The sequence below is a fragment of the Poecilia latipinna genome, unplaced genomic scaffold, assembly GCF_001443285.1.
Source record: "Poecilia latipinna isolate Pla-1442-1.1 unplaced genomic scaffold, P_latipinna-1.0 Scaffold6151, whole genome shotgun sequence".
Lineage (NCBI taxonomy): Eukaryota > Metazoa > Chordata > Actinopteri > Cyprinodontiformes > Poeciliidae > Poecilia > Poecilia latipinna.
This window is the reverse complement of record NW_015118767.1, coordinates 1-7530: the sequence shown is the minus strand read 5'-3', so window position 1 is coordinate 7530 and position 7530 is coordinate 1. Positions and strand designations below refer to the sequence as shown.

At 38.0% G+C, this 7530-nt stretch overlaps 2 long non-coding RNA genes across 2 annotated transcripts; one reads left to right on the top strand and one right to left on the bottom strand.

The window, feature by feature from the left end:
• The first annotated feature begins 1543 nt into the window (after positions 1–1543).
• Positions 1544–3655, top strand: LOC106943832 (uncharacterized). Its single transcript, XR_001424029.1, has 2 exons — positions 1544–2133; positions 3556–3655. It is a non-coding gene; the product is annotated as an uncharacterized LOC106943832 (long non-coding RNA).
• Positions 3656–4295: 640 nt separating this feature from the next.
• On the bottom strand, positions 4296–5860 carry LOC106943833 (uncharacterized). Its single transcript, XR_001424030.1, has 2 exons — positions 4847–5860; positions 4296–4368 (listed from the first exon to the last, which is right to left on the bottom strand). It is a non-coding gene; the product is annotated as an uncharacterized LOC106943833 (long non-coding RNA).
• Positions 5861–7530: the final 1670 nt, after the last annotated feature.

Below are 7530 nucleotides of genomic sequence, written 5' to 3'. Positions count from 1 at the left end.
GGTATTTTTCAAGAAAAACAACATAATAAACCCACCCCCCCGTTACCTTGTACCTTTGACCTTTTGCCCGTGACGCATGGCGCAATTGGAGGCAATTGCACAGTGAGATAAGCAGCTAACTGGAGCTCAATGTAGCGAACATTCCAGGTTACAGAACAGTTTTTGGTGAATTAAAAAAAAAAAAGTTTTTGATTTATAAAGTGGAGTAGACTTGCTACTTGTCAGATGATGGAAAACGTTGAAGTATCGTGTCTGCTTCATCACGGAGTCGCAGTTTAAGCAGAGAGGTAATGAAATACAGACACTGACAGGCCTCTGCGTCTGGCTTACTCTGAAGAACTACTGAGCGGGAGGAGACAGGTGAGGAAAAGCTGTTCTTATCTACCGATTCGGTATTTTTATCATACAGACATTAGGCTGTTGTTGTGCTATTAGCTAGCTGCAAGCTAACGACTTTGCTAGCAAAGCCTCACTGCAGGACCGGGAAGCGTTCCAGGATCCGTTACTGAACCCTCCAGCTGCATCTGATGCTCTTGACGTTCCATTTGGACCTCCTGCTGAAGTTGACTGAACTGGTGTTGCATTTTCCTCCACCGATCATCTTGGCGTTGTCTGTCCTGCTCCCATTTGGCTTCCTGGTCAACATGCTGCTGCATCAGGCCTTTCAATAAAGCTGAGAGTTCAGAAAAACTTTGTGCCTCAGGGTGCTGCTCACCAGAAGCTTCTGGCAGGTTTTCATGATCTTGGGCCTCCTCTGTGGAACACTCCACTGGCCCATGGTGCCTCTTTGATTTGGCTAATTTCTGCATTTCTGATACCTATCGGCCTGGAACCACCGCTGCCACCATTTGTAAAGTAGTTTAGGCACAAGGGTCAGAAGGTGAACAGAAAATCAGTACCAGCCACCCGGTTTCAGTTTCTTCAAATGACTTTTTATTCACTCTTTTCACTGACTTCTCTCTTGAGCATCCAAAAGCTCACTGTTTTTATATCCAATTGGCACCACACCTGGGCTTGATTGGACACAGCCACAATGGAACAGGTCAAACAAACAAAATCTAAACAGAGAAACACTAAAATTACAAATCTAATTTACAAACTCCTACATAATGAAGTCGTCTGCAAAAGAAACTACATAATACAAGAATAACTCAAAAAGTTACTTTAAAGAAAAACAAACAAAGCAATACACAAAAGAAAACCTTGTAATTGGTAGAACCCAGCAAGGTAATCACTGACATCATCCAGCCATTTAAGCAGGAAGTACTGGGCTGGCCCCTCCCATACTCCTGCCCTGCTGCAGATCTACAAGGACAAATTATGGTGAGTACAAAGGAAAACAAACACCTTAAATATACCTTGAAACAAATTCAACCTATAGTCCAGAAATAGTAACTTTAACCTAAACATACATAGATGGACACTGCAACATAATGCTAACACAAACAAACCGGGGATAGTAAGTGAAGCAAAATTGCAATGTTTAAATTAATCATTATAACCAAATATAGAAAGTATGTGAATCGGAAAGAATAAGGGACAAGTGGTGAACACAAACTGAACCACTTTGTCACAGTACTACTGAACCCTTTGGTTAACTTCTTCTCATGATGGTGTTCTTTGTCAACTGAAGGTCAGCTGCCACATTGAATATGGGCTAGACGTAGCATAGATACGGCTGTATGTTTAGGAAAAATAATTAAGAAGTGGGTGAAAACAAACTTGACAAACAGATGAGAGCTCGCACAACACTCCCAACTGTCCTTCCTCTGAAAGCTGCATGATTAAACTCTGTTCTGGGTTCCTTTGCTCTTTGTTACTTTCACTTCCTTAACCTGCTCCAAAATCTGCACTGACATTAATTCCTTCATTCATTGTTTGTACATCTCTTCTGTCGCTGCTGTTTTCAGTTGCATTTTTTGAGGCATGCTACACATGTCAGTTTTTTTTCTTCCACTAGATGGCACTGTCGGACAGGGAATGTAATTTGTTCAACAACTGACATTGGTTGACGTTATGGTGAAGCCTTTTTTTTTCTCTTTCTCTTGGTGTTAGAAAGCAGAGCTTGTTGTCTCAGAGGAGAAGGAAGCAGTGACTGGCCTAGGTACTGGTCAGACTGCAGAGGATGGAAAGGTAACACTAGAACATTCTTTGTCCTTCTGACTGGTTTCAGCAGGATGCGGTCATCAAAACTGAGCGATTATGTTTACAACATGACTACAATAAATAAAGATGCACCGAGAATTCAGCTTGATCAGTTTAGACCAGTCCACTACTGGACCAGACTATGAAGGCTCAAAATTTGCTATGGTTTGAGCATTTAATTTCTGTCATTATTGACAGAATTTCTGCCCTGTTACAAGTGGCCTTAAGACAGACTCTTAAGTAGGCATATTCAGCAGGCAGTCCCTTTAAGCTGATTTGCAAATACATTAACTGGTGTTGTTGCTCGAGTGTATGATGTTTCCATTACAGACAGTTTGTGAAGCCAACTGACTGAAAACTCTTTAAACTCATTTTTATTTCAGATCATATATAAAGGGTCGTTTGTGGCAGAATGCAATGCGTAGACAAAACCACTCATTAACGAACTGTTAAAATATGCATACAGCTCTCTCTGGATTCACTGGGTATTTTTTGAAATCAAATACTATTGAACATCCTTTCACATTGATGTAATTTGCCACCATACTGCTTTGATCTAATTGCTAAAATAATATTTAAACACACAACTGTTATCTTGAAAGTTTTATTTTCAAGACAACAGACGACACACAACCTTTGTGGTGTGAACATTTGAATGAAATAATTTATTGCGATCCATTCTGGAAGAGGTACACTATAGTGCACAGAGAAAGATCCTTTAGCCTAGGGTAACTAGGCTAAAGGATCACTCAAGAAACTTCTTGAGTGACTTGAAAATAGAACCAAACCAGATAGTGGCACATACCACTGTTGTGTTTCACCTTGTAGGAATTTTTTGACACTTAGTTGATGCATAGCGTTCTAATCCCTCGCTGCAGAGCTCTATACCACTCTTAAGGTCCTTCAGTGCTGGCTTGATTTCCAGCTTTATTTCAGATGTATAAGTGAGCAGATCTGAGAGGTTTGTCTCTGTAGATTTTTGTTGGAACTGTTTTGTAAAGGGAATTGTTTACATTTTCTTTGGAATACACAATGAGCTATGCTAACTGTGCTGATAATGCTTATAGCATTGGTAACTACAATATAATTACTATATTGTAAAACTTTGTTCTACAAATCTCTCACACACATGGTGTGGTATTATTTCGGCTCCTGTTATAACATATAACATCAGAAAGCCTAGAAATACATATTTTAAATTCTAATTTAAATCTAAAACTGATAGAAAATTTTACAAAAACTAGAAGTTAGAAATCAGCCTGAAATCTTCTATCGGTGCACCTCTAATGTTAAGCCAACATAAATTTAACTCTTAACACCTGGTCACAAAATCCTAATAATAAACAATGTATGAGAAGATTTTTTTGGTGTATTTTGACTGATTGTCTGATCCTGCACATGTTTCTTCAGGATATTGAGAGCTCCACTGACACTGGAGAAGCAAGTTCATCTGAAGCTTTGTCAGAAGCTTTGGACACAGTGAGAACCCAGTTCCTGTCTGAGAGCATGGACAGCTTCCAGCGTCAACTTCTCCCAGTCTGACCCTAGGCCCCAGCACAGATGTGTAGGTTCCTAGGTATAGAGTATTACAAACACTGATTAACCTGTCTGTCACTAGAGGACCCAGGGGTGTCAAACTCCAGTCCTCAAGGGCCTCTGTCCTGCAACTTTTAGATGTGCCTCTGCTGCACCACACCTGAAAAGAATAATTAGGTCATTAGCAAGGCTCAGGAGAACCGATCTACACAGGGAGGAGGTAATTAAGCCATTTCATTCCACTGTTTTTTACCTGTGGCACAACCAAACGCTGCAAGACAGCGGCCCTTGAGGACTGGAGTTTGACACCCCTGTCATTGTGAATGACAACCTGAGACCAACAGGTTAATGCTTTTCCTGTCAATGTCTCAAAAATATATGATGCTCCTGAGAGATAGATTTTATTACACTAGGTTCTAGTGACTAGAACCTACGATTTGTCATTTCCCTCCAGAAACTTGTTGCAAACCTTCCAACATTTTGTTAGAAACCCTGTTGTAGGTCAACCTATCAACATTTTGTAAATTCTGTCTTTAATCTATATTCTACAATCATCCATAAAACTGTCTTGGTTTTTATTAAGACCTTTGGAGTTCTTTCTTGTTAATTTTTGTCAAATTACATTGATATTTTCAAGAATAAATTTTTGTAAAGGCTTTTAATCTAACTCAAGCTGAATGTAGAAAACTGTTCTGCATTTAAAATCCTTCTGGCATTCACGGAAAGGTTTCTTTTCACCTTCTGACGCAAAAGCTCATGGTTTCTCTCCATTATTTAAAAAAAAAACATCTTTTGCTAGAAACCTTTTCTACATTTTACATATTCTTCCACTTCCAAGCCTCTGCCCTCCTTCTTTTCTGTAAAATTTCCATGAAATAATTTTTGTCTCCATTTTTTTTAATGTCAAATGACTTTGAGTCTGCAACCAAAGCAGGGCTATATTACAAAAAGCCTCTTTCATATAGTACAGCATTACATACTATTGTCTATAACATTCAATTGTTGAAGCTCACAAGATAGGATAATTTGGGATAATGCATTCACAAAAACTAGTAATTTTGGGGAAAACTTGGAATTCAATCATTTTCAGGCTTTTCGCAATTAAGAGGTTTCTGAATTTTAAACTGTTTTAATCTGTTAAGGGATTCTTCAATACTTTAGTAACCAACTATTGCCAGCTACCCCATTGTAGAGTGACTTTTAGCCAAGTCTTTCAAATTAAAAGGCAGTTTTAAGTTTATCCTTACACCTCCCTGATATGTCAATGTAGAATTAGTTAGAAGTCCAGAGCTCTTAGAAAAACATGCCTATCAACCCTGTCGGGGCAGGTAATAAGTAATGTGGACGACATCGCTGAAGAGGACGTTAGGCTCCATTTAAAAATGGAGTATTTTGGAACTGGACTGAAATGGAAGTAGATGTGTGCCAGAAGACTTCTTGTTTTCCAAGTTTTCTGTGTTTACATGAAGGACAGTGGAGCTGGCATACAGCATATACCACACATTTCTGAGCACGGTATCTGCAACAGGTGTTTAGTGCATTGAAGGTTTCTGTTGCACCAGACAAATGAAGGTGCTGTGATGGAGGGATGGTTTGTTATAAGTCTACTCTCTGATGAGATGCAATGTCAGACACAGAGAAGAGATTCAAGGAAATGTATTTTAGGCCTCATTTTTATAGTGTAATCATAGACAGCTTACAATACTAAAACCATTATGAATTTTAACCTTTTCATCTGTTGTCTGCTCTTAGTGACCAGCAGCTCAAAGCTTTTTTGATATGCATCTAATTGTGAATTAATACAGTTGAACATGCTGTTTAATTAATCAAGTACTTTCTCAGCTAAGTTAACAGCTCAGCTACTGCTCTTCTAAACAGATCCCTGATTTATGACAAACCAGCTGATAGACTTTCTCTGCTTTTATTCTTATGGAAATGACTTATGTGATTGTTGCCATGAAAATGCAGTGGTTTCACCTGATACCTGCTTAATAAACAACTGTTGGCACTGATTTCTAAATTGTTGTTTTTGATGACATGCAGATTTCAGTTGACAGCAGCAGAAACTTTTTGCATTACATGCCTTTGTTCCTGCTTCTGTTCAGTCGTCTTCATGTGTTTCGGTGCAAAACCAAATGAAGACAATAAATGTGCTTCAGTGATCTATTCGTCAGCGTCTTCTTTTCTGGTGTCAGGAGCTTTTGAGACAGCACTGTAAAGTTGTACAGACTGTTGGACTGCAGACTCACTTCACACACATCCTGGAGATACTGCAATAGGGAAACTGTTAAATATATAAGTCCTAAAAACCTGAAGAAGCCTTCTATCAACTCACATTTTTATTCACACTGTCTGACATTACATTCAGAATACATTTTTACATAAAAAGTATTCAGCCCTTTGGATATGTAACCCTTTTAAATATCAAGTTTTTAAAAATTGGCTTTTTTGACAAAATCTTTCTAAAAAAAAATCCTTTAACACCAACGTGAAACTGATTTCTACAAAGTAATGACAATCAAAATAGAAAACTGAATACAAAATTTATCACAAATATTGACACCCTTTAAAGCGTGTGGACTTCCTCTGTCTTTATTCAACAGAGGTCCAGCTGGTTGGCGCTAGTAGACTCGCAATGAGTGGAATGGAGATCACATGACTGCAGAGAGTATTGAGACTTTACACACTTTAGAGCCATACACACTGATTCCAGCCAAAGGTGTGTCTACTTACTTATTTTTTGTTAAATATTTTGGTAACACTTTATTTGAAGGGGGTTGAATAAGACTGTCATGACACTGTCATAAACATGACATAACACCTGTCATGAACATCAATAAGTCTTCATGAATATTTATGACTGTTGTCATAAAGCGTCATTCGGTAAATAATGACACTTTTAATACAAAGTTGACATTATTCAAAATGTCTTCGTTATGACAACTTGTCATTAACCAAGAAATCATGATCTGACATAAATGTTATAAAACTATTACCGATTAAACTTTAAAAATTAGCTTTATGTAGTAATATTATAAAGCTCTGCCATGTTGTTTAGTCTTAATTTTCTTAATTTAGTCAATCCTAAAGTTTTACAGCAAGATGTCTACAAAGCACTTATGAACTTAGCATTTGGAACATTATTTAAGGCTGTTTAAAGTAGTGCAATACACCATCTCCACCAGTGAGAGGCAGCAGTGCACGAACAGACGTGCACTGTGTTGGTGAAGAAGAAATCTTCCATATTGTGGCGCAAACCTAACACAAGTTATAACGGCCAGACCTCCTGTTTAAAAAGAAGCCGAAGTTTGATACCTAATACATATGAGGTATGTGTCTTATTAACTTTACATTTTCTTTGAGAAAATAACATTGACTATGTTCTCTTTCTCTGTAATGTTAGCTATAAGCAATTCAAGCCAATCCTACCTTGCTGTAAGTTAATGTTAGCTAAAGTTATTAAACACAATTACTGTAACGTTAGCCCTTAATATTAAAGACAGGCAAATTGTTTTTCCCCCTCCAATTTTAATCTAGCAAATTAAAAGCTAATATATTAGTCAAAGTTATCCTTCATGTGCATTATTTAGCGACTTGGCTGATGTGACACAGTGCTTGTGTTCTTTGCTTTGGCAAGTTTAGCCACATGAAGACCCAGGCTAGCCTAAGGACACATGGTGGGGAGGACAAAGTTGGCTAATGAAGACATGCTACGAGTGTGGAGGATGATAATAAGGACCAGCCACCAGAGAAAGAAGTTCCTATTTGACCAAAGAGAAAGAAGCAGATGAAATATTCCCCAAGAAAATTAGGTAAGTCGTTTTTGTGTTAATATTTTCACCATGTGAA